The sequence below is a fragment of the Neltuma alba genome, unplaced genomic scaffold (assembly GCF_004799145.2).
Source record: "Neltuma alba isolate B1F8T4 unplaced genomic scaffold, ASM479914v2 tig00012251_pilon, whole genome shotgun sequence".
NCBI lineage: Eukaryota > Viridiplantae > Streptophyta > Magnoliopsida > Fabales > Fabaceae > Neltuma > Neltuma alba.
Window position 1 is genome coordinate 38632 of NW_021636777.1, and position 25736 is coordinate 64367.

A 25736-nucleotide genomic window follows, 5' to 3' on the forward strand; every position below is an offset into this window, starting at 1 on the left:
TGGTGCGATGTCAAAACTAAATAAAAATAAAATGCACTCGAAATATTTTTTTAAATACATTTAGCATCCTAAAATATTTTGTTATACATCCCACACTTAAAATATTTTTTTCAGATGTCTGTTACTATAAAGTATTTTTTGATGCATTTAACATCTCAAAATATTTTTAAATGCATTCAACATCTAAATATTTTTTAGTACATCCAGGAACAAGACAAAAAAAAAAACTTGGCGCTCCTTGAAAAAAAAAAACTTTATGATAGTGAATGTAACAGTACCAGAGAATATCCAGCACCTTAACCCTAAAAATAATTATATGCATAGATAATATATGTTAAACATAAATTCTTCTGGCAAAAACTGTTAAAAATAAATTCATAACAAGTTTAATTATTAAACATAATAACATCACAATATATGAAATTTTTATTAATGAAATAACATTGCCAAGATAGACACCAATAGGTAGTTTAGCTGATTATGAATTTCAATTTAATGAGGGTTCAACCCTAATACAGTGAAGCTGGTCGGACCATTCGATCCAGTTCCTTTCCCTAATGTTCTTATAAAGTGTTCATATATTCCAATAATAATATAAAAATGTCTCGAGTTTTCAACCAAATCATACTGCATTGAAAAGTGAGATACTTGATATATTTTCTCACCAAGGATACAAGAACTATTTGCCTTTTTGGGCTATAAAGTACTGTTCACGTATTCAAGGTTTTGATTCAATTAATTTTAATATTTTAAAATGAAGCAATAACATTTTTTCTTTTTAGCAATAACATTTAAGTTATTCATTTCCAACAATAATAATCACAATGGTTTCGTTGCTAGAATCTCCAGCGAAAACCTTATGCACCTCGTGGGTTTAGCATTAGAGAGGGAAAGGACATTTACAGAAGACCTAATCGAATATAATATCTAACCTACAAGGATGAAGCATTTGCTTAAATCCTACACCATTTCTTATGAGCTGGCAGGAAATAAATGACTGTACAAGGCAGGTAAAATCACCACATCATATGCTACAAATTATACATTCGGAGAAGAAAGGATTTCACTATGTACAACATGTACAATATATACTCTGCTCCTCTGGATCACCAGAAAGGGCACCACCTGCCACGTATTAACAGTATAGTTAATCTCAAATAAAGAAGGTGGGGGGGGGGGGGAATTAGTTTGACCCAATCTGGCTCTGACACTTGGAAGGTTGCTCATCCAGTTGGTCACAACAGAACACCGATCTAAACTGTGTCAACCCTAAGTTTCTGGCAAAATACACATTAATTTTCTGATAATTTTCCTGTTTAAGTTACTAGAGTTAGATGCCAAAAAAGAACAGTTCATGACACCTTAGAATAAAGACGGCAATATGATTTAACATCTAAATTAATCAACTTTTTCATGATAGAGGAATCCTTGCGAAAGACATCATTCTCCACAACACATCTATTTACAGCGCATCCCAGTTATACGTCAATATCCAAAAACAAACACTTAAGAACTCAAACGTATTAGACATCATTTGCATCATATTATGCTAGATGCATTCCACGATGGGCAATCCTTTTTATCCCATCTTCATGAGCTTGCCAGTAAACATGACATTATGGGTCGACAACTTCTGAAACGGTTAGCATCAATGTTCAAAAGTTTTACCAACATAAATGTGTTGCTAGGAAGAAAGCTAGAGATTCAGGGGGGGAAAAAGGAGGGAGGGACTGGTTAATATGGCTTGCAGATTAGTCACTCCAAAAAGCAGAGGACAAATAACAACACAAGAAAACTGATGAGTTTGGAATCATACCCGACATAATTTTGGCACAAATTTTCATGTGAGGTTGCTTGGTTAATTAACTTTTGAACTTGCAATTTCACTGATAAGCCATGATCAACTTCACGAGTGTCTCCAGCAATTAAGCTGCTATGATCTACTGCATGTTGTATAGAGCCAGATGAAACCGAAGAACAAGTTGAAAAGTCCCGTCCTGTAAGCTTATGACTCATGCGAGCCATAACAACTACCGCTCGCTCATTCAGGACCTCATTAGCATCACCAAGCTGGTTGACAGCCTATATGTAAAAGTAAAAACAATTATCATCATAATAAACATAAAAAAACGAACCAAAAAGAAAAACGTTAAAAATACCTGAAGAAGTTCCCTCTCACGAGCACCTCGTTGAGGATGAGGAAGCTCTCTATTTGTGGCAGATTCTTCAGTATTCACAACAGCAGGTACATGATTACTGGTAAGCATCGACATTTGTGGAACTTCATTGAAGTTGAAAAGACGCCAATTGATGAGAGGATCATGTACAAAGGCCTGAGGGCAGGAAGAACAATTAATCAACCTAATCATCCAATTGAGACCATAAGACGAGATGATTTAATATAATGAATAAATTACCCTGGTGTGCTAAAAAAGCTACGGTTAGAAAAGATGAATAAAGAAATAGCGATACTTTTTTTTTTTCACCCTTAAACAATACGCATTTTTATGCTCAACACGTGCATATCTTGGCCCTACTCCAAAAAATAACACAATGAACATTACCTTGTAAATTCATAAGAATGGGGTGTTCTTAGTCTCTCAAATCTATACCCGTTTTGGAATTTTTTCACAGCAGAGAAATGAGAATGGGAGAAAAATTTTACCTCCATCATAGCCATAACACTATCTTTATTAGATCGCAGAACTTGCATTACATTTTCACATGTTGAGCGGAAGTTTCCTTCAATACCACTAACTTCCATAGCTTTCACAAGCATCCTTGTCAAGCGAAAAGGAACCTGATCCGGAAATAGCAAGATAAGAAACAATAACATATCAAGAATTTGAATAATCTCAGAAAACAAAGAATAACAGATTCTTGAGCACCTTCTCAGGGAACTTCTCACGATTCATCGATGCTTCAAAACAGTCTCCAAAATCTATGTGTAAAATCTTCCCACTGCAGAACAAGAGAACAATTAGATACCTCAAAATTTTAAATTAACTAGTTCTGTCAATCTAGCTTAAATTATCTTTCAGTTTTTGTCAGTTACCTAAACCGGTGTAACATAAGGTTGCTTGGATGACGATCACCTAAGCCAAGGAGGTAACCGACCTGCAGAACCCAACTATTAGTATAAATCATAAACTTAAATCTTCATCAGTCTAGGAGGGATGAATAAGTCGGTTTCTTGAAGTTATGAACTTCAATAATAGGAAACCCATGCATTACAACAAGCTCTTTTTACCGTTCAAAGCATAGAAAATCAGAGTATGATCTTCTCTGGTTAATGCATTCAAATTGGAAAAAGTGCAAATGCATTTACATAAGGGACTGAAGGAAACAAACCCGCCAATCAGATCCCACATAAAGCGCTAACAATAAAATTTAAATAAATACTCTATCGTAGCAAAACACATAGAAGAAGGAAGTAAAAATATGGCAGAAGCGATAAATGAGGACCATAAAGAGTGAGACAAAACACACGAAAAATATATCCTTCAATGGAAAGTGAGCCATTTTGATGCTACTAAAAGGAAATAAGTTCAGAAACACCCAAAATAACAAGAAGAAGAAAAGCAATGGTTGGCGACTTGAAGGCTTAGATCCTCTGTAACATGCAAACCAAATATTCACCTCTTCAGACCACATAATAAATGCTTTCACAGTTATAAATTAAAACATGATGGAGTCTGCACGGTAATTATAGAATGTGGCAATAAGTCTTAAGTCAAAATTTCAATTCATTGTATAGAATATGATTAAGCACGCACCATACTCATGACAGCCAAGCTCCTAGTGTAATTTGTCCTTCTCTCAAGCCATACCTCAGATGTTCGACTTTTCAACCAAAGCACCTAGAAAACAGAACATTGTGACCCTTGAATTAAGTGCATGCTGTAGGAGACCATATACCAGGTAGTGTTTGAAAATATTACATACCCTTGCCAAGTCATTTCCTTCAGTATTTTGCAAAGCATACTCAAACACCTCAACCTTAGCTACAAGAGGCAAATGATCATAGTCGGGTGCAAAACTGAGCATATATTTGTGTTCCTGATTCAAGGTTATCTGTACAGCAGGGGGAAAATGTTCAAGTGATTAAAACTAGGAAACACTATTATATTAATGACAATCTCACTACAATCAAACCCAGATCACAAAAGCATAAGAGAATTAAAAGAAAGCTAGATGCTACAAGGAACAATGAGCATATAAAAGCAGCTATTCTATCTGACCTTCCTAGCATCCCTGTACTCCCGAATTAGATGATGCAAGGTGTCACAATTAGGGACCCATCCGATCAACCCACTGTTTGGAGATAAAGGAATTACAGAATATCGTTGAATGGACAAATCTTTCTCAGACGTCTTCCTAGAATTCTCGAGCAGAGTGTTCACCAGGCCAAAAAGCTAGCAAAAAATAACAAGTCAGTTACCAACTTGTCAAGATGAATGATCCCAAAGAAAAAGTTCCCAGATGCCAAATTATACAGGCAGCATGTAGGACAACAACCATGAGGTACCTGCATGACACGTTCATCCTGGCGTAAATCCTCATGTCCCTTCAATAAGAAAGCATAGTCTTCACCATCACTCCCATGAATGGTCAATTTCCTGGGTCGTTGCTTAGATGTTATAACCACAAGTTGACGTGCAAATGATGCAATTGTTACCACTGATGCATCTGAAATATGGTCATGGATGATTAGTAGACTAAATCCACATTACTGCAAGCATATTTTTTTGGAAGATCATAAAGCAATTTACCAGCTACATATGTCCCAGGAACAGCAAGCTCCAAATTGCGGCATTCAAGCAATTCCGGAGAGACAGACTATGAATAGGAAGAGTGTATTAGCCCCATGACAATGACAGTGAATAAATATACATGTAACCATCACTCTTACCTCCAAGTCCAAGGTTGTAAGACTTTGGAGCTGCTTATCTATCTTTCTAAACACATGATAATAGATATCCCACGCCTGATCAAGTGATAATTTCAAAAAATCAATTTAAACCAGGAAAATAATAGAAACAAGCTTTAAAATTTCTTTGACAGATGAAAATCTGCATGAACGAATGTATGCTTATTTCACATAACATTTCTTTCCTTCATTCAGTCCTAATAAATGCACCTGCCGCATAATATCTAAAAAAGCCAGGAGAGACTAGGAAGGAAGCTATTTTGATTTATTCTTCTCCACTGCGATCCAATATGGAAAAGAACGTCTAGAATCTCATTCTTATTCATAAGTGAATTGTAATTCACATCAAGAACCAATTCATCCCAAAAGCTTTAACTATCAAAACAAGGCCAGAGAGGTAAATATATACCCTGTATCACCTATACCAAAAAGTCCAAACAACCCAGGACCTTCTTCACAATGAGGAACTAAATAAAAAATCTAGACAGGCAAATTTCAAACCTGGGTTAGCTCAGCATCTTTCCCAGTACTCTTATATTTCACACAGCACTCATAAGCCTCTAACAGCTCCTGTCGATAGGCCTGAAATAACAAGAAAATATAGACAAATTCATATTCAATATTTGAATTTGAAGTGACGGGATTTCAACTTTTTAAAAATTCAGAATTGAAAAGCTTTTATGCATATGAAAACAAATACATAACCAGGGTAATACGAAAAACATGCACGAACATCTTAATCCTCGACTACCAAATAAGTCAAGATGCTGGCACAACCTCAATAAATATTCTCTCTTTTATTGTGACATTGTTTCTCATAGCGCCTTCTTCAAGCATCTCATGCAATGGCTCCAACACCTTTAGCATCCCTTCTATGTTATGTTCACCAAAATATAAACGACTAGCTTCTTCCAGGGCTTCATGCCACATCTCATGCCAAAGAATTGCAACCCTAATTAATTCTTGCGAAACAAGTTGAGCCTGAAGAAAAGCAGCTTATAAATAATTAGGAAATAACGATGACCAAAAAAAAAACTGTAGATGGATCATTATCACACCTGATCCACAAGAACACCACTACGCTGCCGAACTTTGTCAACAACTTCCTGAGCTGCAGCTCTGCGTAAATTGCTTATTGATTTACACGCTACAAGGAGTGGATACATGAGAGCCTACAGATAAAAATAAATGGCAATATCACATAAGCTTAACAAAAATAAAATCAGCATGAACATTAGAAACACTAAAATAGTCATCCAAATGCTACCAGCTGAGGGAAAAAAAGAAGAAAAGAAAACCGTTATATCAAGAAAAGAAAGTTGACATACAGAAAACTGACACGATCAGAGTCCCATCAGACATTTCAACCAATTAGAGTGCCATCTTTCAAATTCAAAAGGCTTTTCAACTTAATGCTTTTTTTAATTCTGAATCATTAATTATTGTTTACAAAGTACAACTGCCTCCAGTAAAACTTCATTAGAAAATTCATTTAGAAGTAGTTTGCAAGCCTGTGTGGGACGAAATCTTCTTGGCTAAGGAAATCTATGTAATTATCAGCAAATTGCTCAAATCAAATGCCTTAAACAACTGATTAAATTATGCAACTTCCCAGTCGCCCAAAGAGGCTTGTCACATTTAGTTTATTATTTTTATTATCCATAATGGGCCATAAGAATTATTTAGGAGCATTAGTTGCAAAGTCACATATCACACTCAACACCCCTTTTTTTTTGGGGGGGGGGGGGGGAGAGACAAATGGAACACAGTACAGATGGAGGAACCCAATTGCCACCTAGAGATATGCGCACCAAAGCACCCATTTAGAACATAGAAATATCTAATAGGAAAATTAGATACTTCATGCAAGTTCAAAATTCCAGCATCCGGAGCGCTACTTATCAGTAGTAAGTCCAAATTCAACATCAGTCCCAAACCTGTGGATGACTTTGCCCAATTCGCACCAAAAGTGACTGTATCAATTCTCTTACAGCATGGTTATTAGAGTGTATCCTGGCAATTATCTGAGGAAGAACTACTAGCCAGGTGTTGATGTTGACAAGGGAGAACCCCTTCTTTAGGGCCATTTGAACTTCTATTGTAGCACCATGGTTAAACCATAACGTTAGAAGCCGCAATATATCCTGAATCAAGTACAAAAAGCATTAAAATTAGGGCTCTAGTATATTAAAAACAACCACCAAAGCGGATTCCAAAGCAAAAGCAAACCTATAGCATTACTCACAGCGATAACCAGATGTAAAGATGTAGATAATCTAAGATAGGTTAATGGCACATTTAAATGAGCCCAATATTGATGTACCCCTAATCTTATTAATCTTTCCCGCACGCCAAACAATGGGAGAAGCAGAGTTCTTCTGTTTAATTAGAAGATTTTTATAATAAGATAAAAAGGAAGAATTCCATATTTAAAAATATTAAAATTACAACCAAAAAGAACAGAAGAAAGAAACCAAATAACAACCAAAGCAAAAATATCGATACAAACAGTTCCAGCAATCCCCCAAGACATCAGCATGGTTTCATGTTGCAACGGATAATGTGGCATACCTGTAAACTATCATCAACACCTTTAGCATTGGCACCACATGCTATTGAATGGAAATATCCAGTGACAGCTGCTACAACAAATTGTGCTGCTACCTCAGGAAAACCTCTTACAGTGTAATGGGACATCACTGCGGTATTGAACAATGCCCATTTATGCCAAGCTTTGGCCCATTTATTTGCATACTGAGTAGCCTTTGTAAATGCAGCAAGTATATCTACAGATGTGAAAACATAATCAGAGAAGCTATTGAAATCCTTTTCATCTCAGAGTTGAAATTGAAACGTCCAAGAACCTTGTATGGACTCATCATCCAACCCTGGCGAAAGTGACCACTGCCAAGATCCAAGTATCAGAAACACACGAGCAAGGAGAGGAACACCTGGATTGGCTGCATTTGCAAAGCCTGATGGTGTAACTGGTTGCATGCTGGATGAACTCGAAAGCTCCATAGCCAAAGTCTGTGCCAAACGGTTTTGAAGCAGCAGGCCAGAGATTAGTGGTAACTAAAGTACATGTAACTATTATGCAAAGGGAGATATATCATACCTGCAGCCTGACAAAAGCCTCCCTACGCTTCAGATCCTCACCAAGTGAATACTGGTATTTTAAGTACGCCAGCATTACTTGTGGAGGGCCATGGTATCGTACATTTTCAGGAGAAATTTCAGGATCATACTGAAAAAGAAAGGGGAAGAAAATAGTGAAGCGAAGATGAATGATAATTAACAGAACAACCTTCTTAGAGAAACACCACAAACCTGCAAGAGTTTAACTAAAGTAGATCTAGCCTGACTAATGCGCCCACTTTTTCTGCAAAGTGAAGCAAACTTGAGCCAAGTTTCAATGTCTTCTGAAGGAGGCAGTACAAGTGCTCTAACAACCAGAAGTGCCTGCCAAACCTATACATTCAATGAAAGGAAATAATTAGACAAGTGACAGTACTTGGCCCGAACTTCCTCTTAAAGGCGATATAAAATTTCACATTGTTCCTAAAACAGAACCAGAAACCGGTCACCATATTAAGAAAATGATAAGAGTAGCACAGCCACACAATCACTACAAAGAGCACACAACAGGAGACAAGAAGATGACAAACAAAAAGGGTTAAGTAATGGCTTTGCAAATAATCTTCCAATCACTAATTCAGTCATTAAGCAAGAAATTCCCCTCCTGGACATAACTGAAAATAAAGCTTCATAAAGTTTAAGTGAAAATTCATTTGACTTAAGCCTATTAACCATCAATAAACCCACGTGATTCATAGGAAGAATCTGCAACTAAACACAAGAATCATTAACCATTAACCAACATGAGCAAGCGAATAAAGGCATTAACCATTGACCTATTGTAGATTAATGAATAATTAACTATTAACTACTAAAAGTAACAAATGATAAGTGAAACATGTTTACCACTTCTTTGGCCTCTTTAACCTCAAGTGAAGCCAAAGATTAGTGCCCATAACGTTCTTACAAATTATCTATATCACAATCCCCAAAACTTTCAAAAAAACACAATTGTAGGCATCTAGTCAAAACTTAGAAGTCGGACTGTGATCACAATCATATGCAGTGGTTATATGCAGGCTTTCAATTGATAGCGTGCACAAAACACTTCCATGCTTAGTTTTATGTTTATGCACTTTTCACAGGGAAGAGCTGTGGACCTCAACATTGCGTTTTGCTCCTTGTATACGCTGCGTCCACATATTGCGAATAAGAGCTCGTCGCCCTTCAGCAACAGGATCTCCCATTGGAAGGATACAGTAATCAATTACCTGGCAAGAGTATATTTTCCCGCATTAAATTTAACAAGTTTAGAATAAAGAAAAACACCAAAAGTTAAATTTCTGACTACAAAAGCACAAACCTCTTCTAGCTCTGACAGTTGCTGAACACGAACCATATTGCTGTAAGCACGTTCATAGCTCTCCAAGACCTTGAAATGAAGAGAAGATGAGAATATACAACATTCTATGCAGTAGAAAGGAGTTCATAAAAATAAAACTCTACTAGTAATACCAAAAGAATATCACACTGACTAAGCATAAGCAGGCATTGTCAGCCAGTGGTGCATCAAATGATGTTTCGTCAGTATTGGGCAATCAGCATAGTTTACAAGTATACAAGGAAAAATGGTCCAAATAATAATTCTAAGCAGTTTACAATGCCGCAACAAAATACAAATTATAAATTGATTTAAATTTTAGAGAGAGAGAGAGATCACTGAAGAGGTGAAGTCCCATTGTTTTTGACCTATCCATCCTTTACAGCAATGCAGAGGATATACATGAAACACAAACACTAGTGATATGGAGACAACTCCAGCATTAGTAAAACCAAGTAAATCAACATTCATGATGAACTGAACCCAATCTTTTTCCCTTTTCCGCTTTAAGATCTAGCACCACTTATCAGATAAATGAGTACAGATTTAGAACAATATAGGTGACGGGAAGAATTTCAGAGAATAGTTACATAGAGACTTCTTGTTTTATTTCTAAAAAGTAGCCACAAGATGTAAAGGAAGTAAGCCACAGAAAATCAATTAACATCAGCAAAGAAGAAACAACAGCCACATAAATGAAAAATAATGCCTCACAAAAAAGGAATTAAATGAGGAAACAAAAGCATTTGACTTCAACACATCAGCCTAGAGTATACTACCATGATTTTGCCTATCCGACTAACAGCAGAGATTCCAAGAATAATAGTAAAACTTCCCACCCCCTTTTAAAACTTCTGTTGTCCACATAGTCTTGGAAATTTGAGTCCACTATCCTAGGAATAAACAAGAAAGAAAAGTTTATGAATCATACTCACCAAAGCAGCAAGCTCCGTGGCCAAACATTTTCTAGCCCTTTCAACATATTCCCGTGCTTCATCATGCTGCCAATATATTCAGATCAGCAAGAGTAAAATTTTTCAGCACAGGAAAATCGAGAGTAGATGTCCCTAGCAAGCCAGTACCTTTCCTCTACGAACTAAGAGAACAGCTCTGAAGAAAGTACCATTACTGCTTCCATCACCACTGGAAGCAGTATTCCCTAATCCTCTAAGTTTTGTTTCATCACCATCATCTAATCGAGACACATATTCAGCCATTTGGTCCCATTCTCCCATGTTCCAAGCAGCGTTTGCAGCCTAACACAAATCATGTAAAAAACTTACGCACATGTTGAAAAATTAGAAAGTAATATGGTTTATATAAAACAAACCATTGGCGCCATTTCAAGACGAGCAGCTGGCTCAGCCGGGGTCCAATATTCTTTACATAGGTTATTCAGCTCCTCCCAGCGAGCCAATGCAGCAAGACATCTCATTCGTCCTGCAAAGGAAGTTCCAAGCTCAAAGATCATCAAAATAATTGTGTCAAGGCAGACTAACAAAGCAAGAGTAAGTCCTTTTACATAAAAACACAAATAAATTTGTAATATAGAGTAGCTTCCATGTTTAAAAAATGGCATTGGAATAGGAAAAGGGAAGGCACATTCTATTAAAGAATATACATAAGGTCAACTTCATCCACTTCTAGATGGAACACAGTTATCTACTTCACCTTCTGTTAGGTTCTCTAATGTATTTTTTAGAGTGGTGGAAATTGATTATTGCTACTACTATCAGAATTATTAGCATTTAGCAGTGTTAATTGTTAATGTTATTATGCATACATAAATGCATATATGAAGGAGGTCTTTATAGTCTTGATTTCAACTCGTAAATTGTTTTGGCCAATTATGATATCTCATCCTCTGTCACGCAACTCATTCACTTAATCCTAAAGGCCTTTTTTTTCTTCTGCAGGGGGGAAAAAAGAAAAACATTTTGTACCATTCATAAGCAACAATTTCCAACTATTTCCCTCTAATGATGTGTTTTGTATCCACGCACACATGCTAAGAAGCTATAAAATCCTGGTTGATGATCCGGATAAAAACCTTCCTTTAACTCCACCTCCACATATCAACCACTTGCTGACTACAGCAAGAATTTGATCGCAATATCCTAAAAATTCTTCACTTCAAATTTTTAATACTAAAAGCTATTTTAAATATAGTTGGGACTTGGAAATGGGATATAGAACAATCATGTGCATGCACGTTTTTGTATTTAGTTCTATTTCTAATTCAATAAATAGTCAAATAGAATCATAGTAACAACAACTGAAGCATTAACAGCCCCATAGATTACCAGCTAAAGAACAAAGAGTCGGTTCATCTTGAAAGCACGTTCAAGTAACTCCAAAAACGAAGGAATAAAGGTAGGGATATCACTACAGACCTAAAGTAGCATCCAAGACAAGATGTGGACTTGTTGCTTGGGAGGCCTTTGCAGTATAAGCCTTGAGGGCATCATCCCATCTCTGCAGTTTCTCATACCTAAAGAATTGCTCATAAGCCCAAAATCTTTCCAACACTTTCTGGTGACATGCTAAAATTGCTTATGCAAGAGAAGCAAACATAGAAACGTTAAAGCATTACCATGACTCCTTTAGCTGAAAATCTAGGTGCTGTTGAGCATGGGTCAATATCCCAACTGCAGCCTACAAAATAAGATGTTTGGATGAAAATATAACTCACCATATCCATCAGGATAACGAAGTCGACCTAGAGAGCAACAGCCTACAACAAAATTTATCCGAAGCAACTTCTCTTCACACAAACCTCATGTTGGTGTAATTGGTTGTTTATATGAATCAGAGCTTCAACTACAGCTACTGGGTTTGCATCCATCTTCTTAGAGCGTGCTTCTTCAAATTCCATTTCTTTGTAGTGCAAGGCTTTTGCAAAAGCTCGACACTGAACATGACATAGAAATGTGAAAATGTATGAAACAGACACAAAATGAAAAGGCAAAGCAATGTTTTAAGCAGCATGTGCTGAAAGCACAAAATAAAGAAATGTATGGACCTTTTCAGCAAGAGCACCAAGAAGGCGAATGTCTATTGGAAGAGGTTTTTCATCATGCTCCATGAACTCAGCCTGTAGATTGAAAAGGAGGGTAAATTTACAAAAGCATAGAAGACCATAGTTTTGTTTCTTCCCCATGAATCTTAAAGTTGGCAGGACTAAAAGACGAATCACATGAAACCCTTGTTTTTGAAAAACAGAACCAATCTTCCCAGACAATTTTGTTCACAAGTTTATCACGTATGGTTCAATAATTAAATGAATTCTTAAGATTTTTCAAAACCAGTCATTTACTGAAAGATAAGACGGAGTAAAAAGGGCTTCAACTGTCAATCACCAATAAGTAAGTTTGCTGACTATTTAATTCCAGCTCTAGCTTAATGACACCTCCTACATGAACTAATTACTCCAAGACTAAGCGCAAGATCTTGTTTAAAAGAAGATAGTTATTTGACAGACAAGTTTGTTTAAACTAGATCTTTTAAGAAAAAGATTTGCATACTTGGGCATCAAAGTTTGCTTAGTCATTTTCAAACCATAATATCTCCTAAAATGTAATTCGAGTCGAGCAATATAGACAAATGCACTTTTCCTTTTAAAATCTACTGCATGAGCCCGCAGAAGCATTTTCTTCAATTAGTTAAAAAAGAAAATTGCATTTGAAAGTTGAAAGGCCCTCAATGATGAACTCTTTGTTTAAGAAGAAAAAATAAGTAAACCCTCTAAAATGAACTTGAAAGACAGGAAATTATCAAAAATAGATGAGAGAATAATTTTTGTGAGAATGAAGTTTGAATTACAAATCAGAAGCAGTATAATTGATCACATCTAAAAGCCCCAGTGCCAGATCATTTAAAGAACATATCCTTTGATTTAATTCTCGCCCTTGGCATTATTGAAGTAGACGTGTTGAATCTATGCATGAAAACATTGAAGACTCAAGAGACGTGTTTAACATCATCAAAGTAAAGAAGAGCAAGTATACCAAGTTAAGAAGAGTTGCCAAAATTTCAGGAGGAATATTTGGAGATGAAAAGGCCATTTCTAGATTTCTGACCAACTGTTTTTGGCTACCCTCATTCAGCTGTGCCCAACAGCTGACAAATCCAGCTGCAAACAACTCTCTCCCAACAAAAGGCTGCCAAAAGCACATCAGAAGTGAAATTAATGAGGAAAAAATTTCTGTCAATTAGCTATATCAATCCACTGAAACCTGCAATTGTGCGAGCCTAGCACAGGTTCGAAGGGCTGGTGAAGGAGATTCCTTTAGCAGTTGAATGCTAAAATGCCTCATCCATTCTGCCCAATCTTCTTTAGTACTTCGCTGAGAAGCCTCCCCTGCTGTCCGCAAGCGACCATCATTGACCTGTGTGAAAGAAATTTAAGCCCTTAATACAAAAAATATGCCACAGGGTAAAAGCTTCAGAGTGTCAGACTACAGACTATACAGGATTTTATTCCTATAAATTCTATTTCCAGTTCTTAACTCATTTCCCAGACAATGCTCCTTCCTGATTCCCCTAAAGTCAGCATAATGTCTTCTTGTGATTTTGAACCAAAATTATTTTTATACTATAGAGCTGCCAGTCTTTCATTTGGACTGCGATCATCAGCAGAATTAGCACAAAGTATGCATTTCAGAATGGCAGACGAGACAAAGATCTCTTCTAAAACTCATTGTACAAGAAACATAGTCATAGCACTGAAGACATATATGTGAAACAAAATCCACTGAGCACGCTCAGTCAGTTTCCCAAGGATTGGACAGAAGGTTGGAACTATAAACACATCACTTAGAGAAAGATACCTGATGGCCTCTTAGTTTCTGGACATCAGATCCATCTTCATAAGGATCATTCTCCACATCATCCAAAGGGTCGCTGATGACCTCAACAGGAGGACGTCGATTCAATCTTTGAATAGCTGTGCTGCCAAGGATTAATGGTTCCCGCCTTTGAAGATGCCCTTCAATTTCCTCAAATTCCTTGTGCTGAAGCATCATAAACTCTCTTAAAACTTGCTATCAAAAAAATTTCTTAAACTTTTCATTGCAAAATAGATATCAATTACACACTAAAATAAAATTAAAAACCAGGGAAAGTCAAGACCCGTAAGCGATATTTAAGTAAAAGCTTGTGTATGGACGGAACAAAAAGTGAGAAATCCTCGCCAAGGGCATGAGCCAGACAACAAAGTGCATCAATGGCATCCTTTTGGAGCTCATCATTTTTCCTGTAAATGACAAGTAAAATTACTAGAGTCACAAGACCAAATGACAGAGAAGAATGCCATAGACTCTATGAACAAATGAGAAGTACATTGATATAAAGTTAAATAATAGAATCTCAGGACTGACCCATCCAAAACTAGCTTCAAGTGATGCACAAGAGAAGATATGTGACCAGTGACCTGATAATGGAAGAGAAAAAGTTTGACAACGGACCAGAATAATCATAACCAAAAACGATAAAAAGAAAAACGTATATCTTGCGTAAACAAGTTAAATTTGTACACTCAGTGAATGGCATGGTAATTTACCTGCACACGGGGGATCAATCTTGTCAATGTTTTTATTGCAGCACGTCTGATGTCTACCGAAGCATCCACTTTAAATAAACGCACAAGAGCAGGAAGTAGAAGATGCATATGTTCATCCAAAGTCCCTACATAATAAAGAATATATGGTTTACCCTTTATTCACATAATATATATACATAAGTAACTAATTCATGTTTGTCTAGTAAAATCAAAATAACCAGGTCTTACACCCACGAAAACCTACGCACCAAGTTAATAAAGTTTTGTTCAATGTCTTGCACTAAAATAATACTGAATATCTTCTTTATGAAATAATGCTAACAGTGAAGTACAAAGACAAAACACAACCCCCAAAAGAAAAGTAAATAAAAATTAGTTCAACGGAGGTCACCAATCCATCTGTAAATTCATTAAAGAAATCAGAGACTAGATCAAACATTTAAACCAAAATGGCTGAAAGAGCTCCCAATAACCAACTCATGTCAAAAACTTAAGATGTAGGTCAATGATAACGAAGAGGTCTATTATTATCTCCAAAACTTAAGCAAGGACAAAGCCTGACCCTACTATATACCTGTCCGGAAATATTAATTTTGGAGGCAAGAAATGAGCTTACAACCACTTGTCATGAGACTCATGACCATTTCACTACAAAAGTCTGAGTAAAGACAAGAAGTTCAAGAAATAGCTTTATTAGCATCACAAACAAAACATCAGTGATTCAAAAATTATCCCACTCCAGCCATGAGCTCCACAAACCCACAGAAAAAGCACACTGCCAAATTCATAAGCTCTTTCTTCGACCCGTAATGGTCAAACGAATTGTCAAAAAGATACACATAATACATAATATACTACAGAAAATAGCACTAACCACCAAACACTTCAAGGGTGTGAAGAATGTCAAGAACATAAGTGTAGTCATTGCATCGTTCTGCATCACTAAGGACCTGAATACAGCCTGGAAGAATAACTGGAAGATATGTTCTGAATTCATCATTGAGAGCTAAGCAAAGCTGTTCAACTAGGTGGAGAACCTGAAACAATAACATGCAGATCAGACATGTGAAGATCCTTACAAAATCCACCAATTTAGAAAATTTGCCAAACTTACTGGATAGCCAAGGGAAGGACGTGCTGGTGCTGGATGAGTGAACGATGACCACAATTCTGATATCAGAGAAAGCAACTCTTGCAAGTATTTACGGATATGCTGCAAAACCACATCATAATATATAACAGGATAGTCAAACAGCAGATCATATAATGATTTATTACGCTAGATATGTACCTGGCGCACAATAGACACCAAAGTTCCAAGCTTCCATGTGATGAAGTCTTTCAAGCTATCTTCACATGTACGGACAGTATGAAATAGATCGGGCAAAACCTAAAAGAAGGAAAAAGTTAAGGAATGTACTGAAAGTGGAGGACAAGGAATCATCCCAAAGAATATAAGCCAAAATGGCTCAAAAAATTATTCAACCTCTCTGCGTAACAGAAATAAAAATCTTCCTTAAAACATCTATGAGATGTGCACAGAAGTGGCACCAAAAATGCAGGCAAGGCAACCAAAAAAAAAAAAAAAATTGTAAGCGTAGAATGAAGGTAGAAAGGACGTAACATCAATTACGAAGTCCAAGATCAAGACTAACCTTTGGCAAGTACGGTACGCAGCCAAGTCCCATTGACTTTCCTCGCAAAGAAGAAATACAATCACATTGGCACCAAGAACAACAAAAATTAAGAATTGAAGCAATTATTTAACATATAATCTAATAAAAGAAAGAGAACTTTTAATTATGCTTCACATTCACAAAGACAAGAGAATCAACTAAGAGTTTTTTTTTTTTTAAAAAAAAAAAAGGCATCTCCACAAATAACAAATTTCATTTTCATGGAGGATAAAAAAATGTGTTCTATGCGTTTCTCTTTTGGTTCAACACCTAGCCTCCCGAAAAGAAAAAAGAAAAGGCCTTTATCCATACCTTGAATATGAACATGAGGGACCCCACCACCTTTAAGTGGTAGCTGGCAAGTGATGGATCCCTCAATATACGCATAAGGGAATTAATCGCAACCTGAAATAATAAAAGGATATTTTTAAGCTTACAATAAAAAGTAAAAACCAAAAACTCCTGAGGGGTTTTCATAAGCTACCGTGGAATAATAGTCTTCTGATGACGCAAAAGAAGGCCACAGGTCCATAGGGAATTCATCCATAGACTGCATATGTTGACCAGAATCACTGGCAGGACGTGTAACTTCTCCATGAGGCCCGGGCAACCTAAGTTGATTTCGCTTATGCTCATGAGGATCTAGAGCACCCATAATCCCAAGTACCTGAGGAACCCAAGGATACTTTAGTTACAGATTTGTGGATGTGGAATAAGGAATTTTATACTTAGTTTTAACTTCTAAAGTTACCTTCAAGACTTCTCGTCTGGTGGACCAAACTAATTCACCATTCAGTAATTTTAAGAGTAAGCCAAGTAACAGGGGATACTCGTTATATGGAGTTATGACGTAACTGTCCATGACACAGATTTGAAACCATCAATATAGCAGAAAATAAAAGAATGAATTAAACAAATTTGAAATCCATCAATATAGCAGAAAATAAAAAAAATGAATTCAAACAAATTTGAAATCCATCAATATAGCAGAAAACAAAAAAATGAATTCAAATTCCAATCCACATACAAAAAATACAAAGACAAGTAAACTGGCAACAGTTTTTACTTACGGTCTCCACTCCCAAATGATACATGAGTTCATAAATAATAATTTTCTTTAAAGCAGTTTCTCCTCACAGTCAATCCGAAAGTCTTGACCAGACAAAGGGCAGGAACTTTATCGCAACGTGTCTTTTTTGAAATAATTTGGAATATTTGGCAACAATTTGGTGCCGATTTCTAAAAAGCTTCCTTGTCTTCATATGCACCTTAGGAAAGGATTTGTTTAGGAATTCTAAGCAGCGCTTGTCTTGGGACATTTTTTAAGGGAGTATCTCCTTTGAGCATGCAAAGGGAATGGGCAGCTTTCCTGCACATTTAATTTTTAGTTTCATTTTCTTTTCTTATTCAGTTTTGGCCTTGGAGCTTCTTCCTGACAAGATACCCCATCCTACTCATAGTGTATCTTTCATCGCTCATATAATTCCTTCTTTGATAAGCTTTACCTAATACACACACTGCAAATATGTTCTTTGTCCTTTTAGAAGGCTAAAGTCCCCTCAAATCTGAACAATTTTGTTAGGAATACACTTAATGGAATTAAATGATTTGCCACAGACTCGTAAGCTTCATGAGCCTCTTTCTCAGGAGATTTGTTTTATCTGCTTTCAGAGTTCAGAGACAAACAGTCATTTTGTTTAGCACCGTGAAGGTGGATAGTAGCCTTGCAATTGACCATGGGATATTTTTATTAAAACATTCGTTTGTCCAGCCTCTTGACTCTTAAAATATAACATTTGGACGAGTACTGTTTTCAAAGCTTTGTGCTGTTAAAAGCTGGATCAAAACAGACCAGTCTTAACCAGAGATCTTTTCTATCACTATGGGATACGAAAGTGAGGTCCATCAGGCCATAGATTTTTATTTTAAGACAAAGGGACTCTGGAGTGCTCTTTTACAATTTTATTTAAGCCTTGGGGATGCATGACTTTTAACAGTTTGTTAAATAATATATACCCCGAAAGGATTCATCAAATGAAGAAATAAACAGGTAACTTTTTTTGACATACAAACGAAACATAAGTACATACCCAGTGCTCTGCACAACTTGACCGAGTGTAATAACAGCCACTTCACGCTTTGTAACAGCTGCTCCATCCAATAATGCTTCAACAATTAGAGGCATAAGTTCAGGAATGTATTGCCTCATCTCAAAACCACCCTAGTCAGAACCCAAGATATTTAGGTAAGTTTTTGGAAGAAAAAAATGAGTAAGCATATCATAAAAAGGAGGAAAGTTCTCACCACTCTGGCAAGATCCCCCACAGTTACAAGAACTCCACTTATAATTCCAGTATTGGCATTAACATCAATAAGTCTCGCTACAAGTGCCTGATATAATCAGAAATTTATTAAGAAAGTAGAAAATGAAACAAGACAAGAACTTATCTCAAACATCACAACTAGTTAAAACCTTATGAATTGGAGCAATGTATGGAAGTATTAGCCTTTCACAATTCCTTATCAAACAACCAAGTAATTTTGCACTTTCTTCCTTGCATTTGCTATCTGCACTGCTAACATAAAAAGATAATTCAACGACAATGAATTTCTTTTAAAAAAAAAAGGTCCAATAAAAGCAACTCATAACCAAAGATATTATCAGAGATTTATTCATCAACCAATAGGATAAACCCTTCAAAATACCTCTGATCTAAATATGTTAACAACTGTATAAGATGGCGGCGAAGCGCTGGAAGAACATATGCAGGATTTTTCTCCGATAGCCTTCCAGCAACAGAAATGGCATACTCTCGAACATCAAAATCCTGCAGAACCAGGCTCAATTGTCAACAGGATGTAAGAAGATGCAGCTTCAAGAACAAATTGCAGGAAACTATGGTTCTATACAAGTCAAGCAAGAACTTTTTTTCTTTCTTTCCTCGAATTGTAAACTATACAAAAACATCTCCATTAAGTGAATAGTCAGATGAGCTTTGCACTTTCTTCCTAAAAACTCCCAATATGTTAGTTCAATGCAGCACCAATTACCAAAAGGCCGAGTTAATGCCTTGTGAAACTTAAAAGTAGGACAGGTTAGTCTAATATTTTAAAAACTCAAGGAAGCATCTAGGGAAGGTGAACATAATTTTTACACTGAACAAATGAAGGAAAAGACATGAATTTTGACGAAGCAAAAAAGCACATGCACTCCCTGAACCCAAAAAAGAACCTTTCAAGCCGGGCACCACCCTCCTCTAAATTCATAAGACATTCACTTGGGTATAACAGAGAAAAACAATCACCTAGATAGCTACGACCCAGGAGGAAAACGTTATATCCTACATAATCACCAAGTAAGACTCAACCCTTTGACCAAAAACAAGCAAGTAAACGGGGGAAAAGATAATATTCACCCACCCATTAGAGCTTAATGAAAAATTGAGGACCTACAAAACAAAACTAAGATCAAAAGGCAACAGCATCGAACTCCTCTCCAAATATGATATATTTTGTTCAGTAGGCTATAACACTACGGGAAGCAGGTACTATGCACACCAGCCCTAACCTCTTTTTTTTTTTTTTTTAAGTTCCCAGGAAAGCAGGGACAAGTATTCTTTGTGAACCTTAAAGTCTAACAGTCATACCTCATCATTTAAAGCAGCAAATACTGCACTCAAATTATCAGCCTGTGCCAAATACTCATCAAAACCTCTATCTCCATGTAGAGAAGTAAAGATAGAGTGGCGGACATTAACATCAGCATCTGCTACAGCCGAAATGAGAAGCTTCTCCACGAGCTGCATAGCATCAATTTCAATCAGCAAGAAGCATATCAACTAGGCGTGAATTAATCAGCTAAGAATAAGATTAAAAAAAAATAAGCAAAAGCACTGAAAAATTGACATTTGCGATACAAAAGAGCTAGCCTGCAGGATGAAATTAAACAAAAATATCCTTCTGCAAAATCATATATCAGGTTGAGTTACCCAATGCCCCCACAACCACCTCAAATTACATTGAGTTTTTATTTCTTTTCCATACTTTCTTCTCAGAAATCCACCCGGTGGTTAGGTAATTTTCCATTTCCATTGCATCCCTTCCGATCTAAAACTTCTAAGCACACCCTAAGGGCAGACACCCTCATGGAAATCAAAGGTCCCACAAAGGTGAAGTCTTCCAATCAAACTGCAGTACTTAGCAGCTTAATATGGGGGCAGAATTACAGGTTGTTCCCCTTGGTTTGGCTAGAGTTTCAGTTACTCCCCTGTAGTCTAAACCAACTCATTCATCACCCCAGAGGTTTGTTTTATTACCACATACTATATGGTATCTTTAGTCTTGATTTGAACAAAAGATAATCATGTGAATATTATAAGACAAAAAGTCTACTCTCAGTGTTCCATATTTCATGGTTTTTTTATTGACGGCTATAAGCTAGTTCCATAACTTAGTAGTAGATTTTATATATATATATATATAAATATATATATATAAATATATATATATATATCACGACAACAGACATAAATCAACTGAAAATGAAAAACAAAATCTAAGAAATAAATTATCCACATAAAACAAAAAGTGCATGTAAACACTCAACCTCCTCAACGAGGCGGCGCCGCTTTCCTGATCTATTTGACCTGCTAGAACCATAATGGGTGCATGCTATACCAGAAAGGGAATTTGCAACTAATTTACAGCAACATAATGCCGCATCTTTTCGAGTGGCTCCATCCTCATCATCCAAGTAGATAACAACTGATTCCCTGGCAAACTCCAGTAGGTCATGGCCCTATATTATAGCATAAGTTTAAACCCTCTGGCAGCATTCTAACAACTTGAATACAAAAAGGAGGTGAAAAAAAGGCATTGCTGGTAAAATGGATAATATGAATCAGATACATTACAAACAACACAACACATAACCTTGAAGTTGAAACGAGCAAGAGTCTGCAAAGCAAGTTGTACTAAGGCAGAACCACTCAGCTCTGAAACTTGCTGAGGTACATTCACCATTGTTCCTCTGCCCATGCTTGCAGCAGGCCTCCCCAGAGGATAGTGGGACTTAGAAAGAACCATAGATATGCTGTCCAGCAACCGGTCTTGGATGGTTGGCAGCAATGATGGAATGCTGAAATGATTACAAATTAAACATTAAACAATATTGCAATGACCTATCAAATTAGCCTCTAAAAATTTACTTCAAAAAATAATCCAAACATGTACCTGGTACTTATTTGCTCCAGGGATTCCACAAGCACTGTTGAAAGACCAGCAGAAAACATAATATCCAAAAGACTACGTACATGAGGCTCCATAGCAGGGCCCATTGCTTTCGCAATGCTTCCAACACAAGCCAAGGCCTCAAGTGAAGGTTTAGTCCTACGCGGAGCAATCTACATTCATAAATGTGTCAACCTTCAAATCATGATATTGTCACATGAAGGGAGCTGAAAATAAATCAGCTAACCATAAAACCCACATAGGACATGCAAAAGGCACTAAGATGACTAATGATTGAAGACAGACATCAGTCAACAACTACAGCAACATACCGCCTCACGTAAGTGAGTAGTTATTGTCGGCAAATAATGGATGAGTTCCCCATCCAATGCTCCAGCCATCTCCCCGAGAGCAATGAACCCACTATCACGATCTTGGGTATTTTCAAGACAGCAAGGATATGATTCATGCATATCTGCAAGAGATTGCCACTCAATAAAGTAAATGTTAGAAATTACTATAAAAGCCCCATTCTGAAAGGTATTCCTCCTAGCTTTGAAAAGCACAATCAAGTATTAGGGGAAGTTAACATACTGTCAGGTAGTTAGTAACAAAACGATCACGCAAAAAATGTGCAATTCGAGGCAGCAGTGAAGTTATGCTTAGACGAACAAGCCGGTCCCGATGCTCTAGGTATCTGAGGACAATTTCAGCAACTTCTCTGTATCTTGACATCATGAACTCACCAGTATTCCTGCCCAAAATAACAATTCATGCACTAGTTTGAACCCACCAAATTATAATTTAATCCTAAATACCAGCTTAAATGGGCAAATCTTCTGCATAGTAATGCAGATGTTGGAAACTCTACCAACCTTAAAAGCTCTCCAACTGCCAGCAATGAACCATGTATGCTGTGCACTGGGGCATTTTTACCCAATCCATCTTGTGTTGCCTCAAACATTCGGTAATACCTGCCAATAGAGAAAAATTAAGAACTTACTCCATCATAGTGGCATTTAAATGAGGATTAAAGTAAGGTAAGCCATTTAAAAATATATATACATATATCAATGGTCGCCAAAACCTCTAAGAAGTCCCGCTATAATGATACACATTGTTTTCACAGAGTCAAGGCCTACTGCACTGCCCTGTTGATCCAATTAGCAGGCATGTACTTAAGATAGTCTTACACCCCATCCGCCTCCAAAAGGCTTCTATCAACAAAAAACCTCCAAATTTCAAATGCTAGTGCAGTTATCGTTTCATTTTGTTCTAAAATACCATATCAATGCCCCGTTTGTTAAAAGAAGGAGAACTAATCCCTATCCCACATACAACAACTGATATGTAAAATATCTGCTATACCCACATTACCGTTACCCTATCCCACATAAAACAACCGATATGTAAAATATCTGTTATCATTACTCAACAATTATTTTTATTACTTTTTTATCCAAGGGCACAATTGATATTTCTAATTCAAAAAATCACTTTTTCATTACATTCTGTGTATCGAATGGGCTGTAACAGAGTTTAGTCAACTTCATTTTCAAACTTCCAGCACTAATGTACCATGTTAGCAGACATTGATCGAACAAAGGACGTCAACCATAACCAAAGACAATATCAACACTATGACCAGATTCAGATTATGTATGTTAAACACATTTAGTATGAACTGACCATTGAACACGCCATCGTGTCTCACGCTTCTCAATGACACGCAGGCAAGCACGCAATGCCTCCACGGCTCGTTCACGAACTGGCAATTCTGGATCCCTCAAAGCAACCCAGATGGCGTCAACAAATTCAGGTACATGAACATTGAAGACAGTTGAAGCATTTTCTGCCATTTCCTGCAGCAGCCATAATATAGTCCATATATGATGTATTTGGGGGAAACGGAAGATTTGAAGGATATGGGAGACCACCGAAGTAAAAGAAAATAAAGAGAACTTGCTCGTAAATAAGCCAAGAGCTTTTGAGAAAAAGATTAAACTCCAACAAAGCCAAATACTTCAAGAGCGTCCAGAAGGTCCAACCAAAGGAAATAAAAAAATTTCGATCTGCTCGGACTCTACTAACCAAATTCACTTGGCGCGACTGAACAAAGAAATGACACTTACTTTCAAAATTAAAACAGCAGCGAATCGACGATTCTCCACTCTATTACCTTTGAGCCAATCCAGAGCAATTTTAACCTGAGGATAAGAAAGTTTAGAACATTCTGCTTCCAGAGAGAGAGAGAGCGAGAGAGAGAGAGAAGAAGAAGAAGGCGTTTATTCTCTCAGTATCCACAAACCTGGCGTTCCACTTCATCCGCAGTCATTGCTCCGCCTGCCCTAGCGAGGTGGCCCAGGACCCTACTAGCATGCACCAAAATTTCACGATCGCGCTTCCCTTCAAACACATTCCGCATGTAACTGGAAAATCTTGAGACTTTAGAAGCATTCTCCCCAAGTGCCACATCAATCAACTCATCAATAGCCCTTAGGGCCCCCAAATTTTCAGCTGGCTCACTGCTTTCTAAAAGACTAGAAATTCGATCATACAACTGATCCATGAAACGAGAAAAAGCTTCACCGCTAAGGTCACGAGCTTCTTCCTCCAGATGTTTCTTGAGAGCAAGTGAAGCACCCTCCTGCGCATTTGTGAGAAAAACCCGAAAAAAAAAAAGAAAAAAAATCAGTTCTTTTGTCCTTCCAGCACCATAGTTCAGCTCTCATCCCAAAAGGGTACTTCTGTAACCACGTACTATCAGCATAATCTTGCAAAACCCAAGTGATGCTGAGGGTCAATTAGAAGTTTGGAACAGTACCTTGGGATGGCCACGAGTGCAGAGGTCAGCCAGGATCCGATTGAGTGCGTCGAAGCTGCCACCGCCCGGTCCAGTGGAGGCAGGGCCGCAGTAGCGGTGGGACTGCGACGTAGTCGCCATTAGGGTGGTCAGCCCTAAATTACAAACCCGCGGCGTCTATATGAAGAAATCTTGAAAAGAGGGAAATTCAGCATTCAGCTTGTGTGATGATAACGAAGGCGATGATGAGCTATGACCATGAGCAAGCCTGGAAGGTCCACACTGTTTCCGTGTGTCTAATTCTGCACTCTCAGATGTACATGAGCAAGACGAGGGTCCTTCCGGTGTCTTGAGGGTTTTTCCCCCTTTTTCTGTAAGACAAACTCAAAAAAAAAAACAAAACAAAAACAAAATTTGTGTGACATGTTTCCGATCTTAGAATCAAATTCTCATTGTCAATAATCAATAATTAATTATGCAAAAATTAACATGTAAAATAGAAGCCTACTAGTTAGTTGGATAAAGCAGTGCTCCTGTTCGTTCCATTACAATAATATCACATATTACATAATTTCATGGAAAAGCATGTTAATTTCTCAATAACCTGAAAATTTTTAAAACCGGATTTTAACATTGGCAAGTTTGCTCTTTAACGTTTCTTCTAGGATGTCTAGAACCGTTACTGCAGCGCCAGCTAAGATCCGCCGCATGCAACGGTGTCTTCATGATTACTTGGCTTTAGCAAGTCATGAGTGATAATATGATGCCAAAACTTCCATAGATTTTTGCAAATATATAAATTCCTGCCTAAATTGCCAATTGAATGAAACTTGTTTCAAATTTTCAGTTTTTGAACTTAGATGCTAGTGATAAAAACTCCCTAGATATCCTAGAGAACTAATAGAAGTAGTATGAAAATGTAAGGGTCATGGCCACCATAAGTTGTTAACAATATAGTTCTCTTCAAACCACATAAAAGGTTCTCTCGTTAGTTCAACATTCCCTCTGCGTTTCCCCTGTTTTGTTAGATTCTATGTGACTTCATCTGTCTTTTAGATATTCTCTGCATACTTCGATGT

General features: G+C 37.1%; 1 pseudogene; it reads right to left on the reverse strand.

Annotated features, from left to right (window-relative positions):
* Positions 1–775: 775 nt before the first annotated feature.
* On the reverse strand, positions 776–24986 carry LOC114725396 (serine/threonine-protein kinase TOR-like; annotated as a pseudogene).
* Positions 24987–25736: the final 750 nt, after the last annotated feature.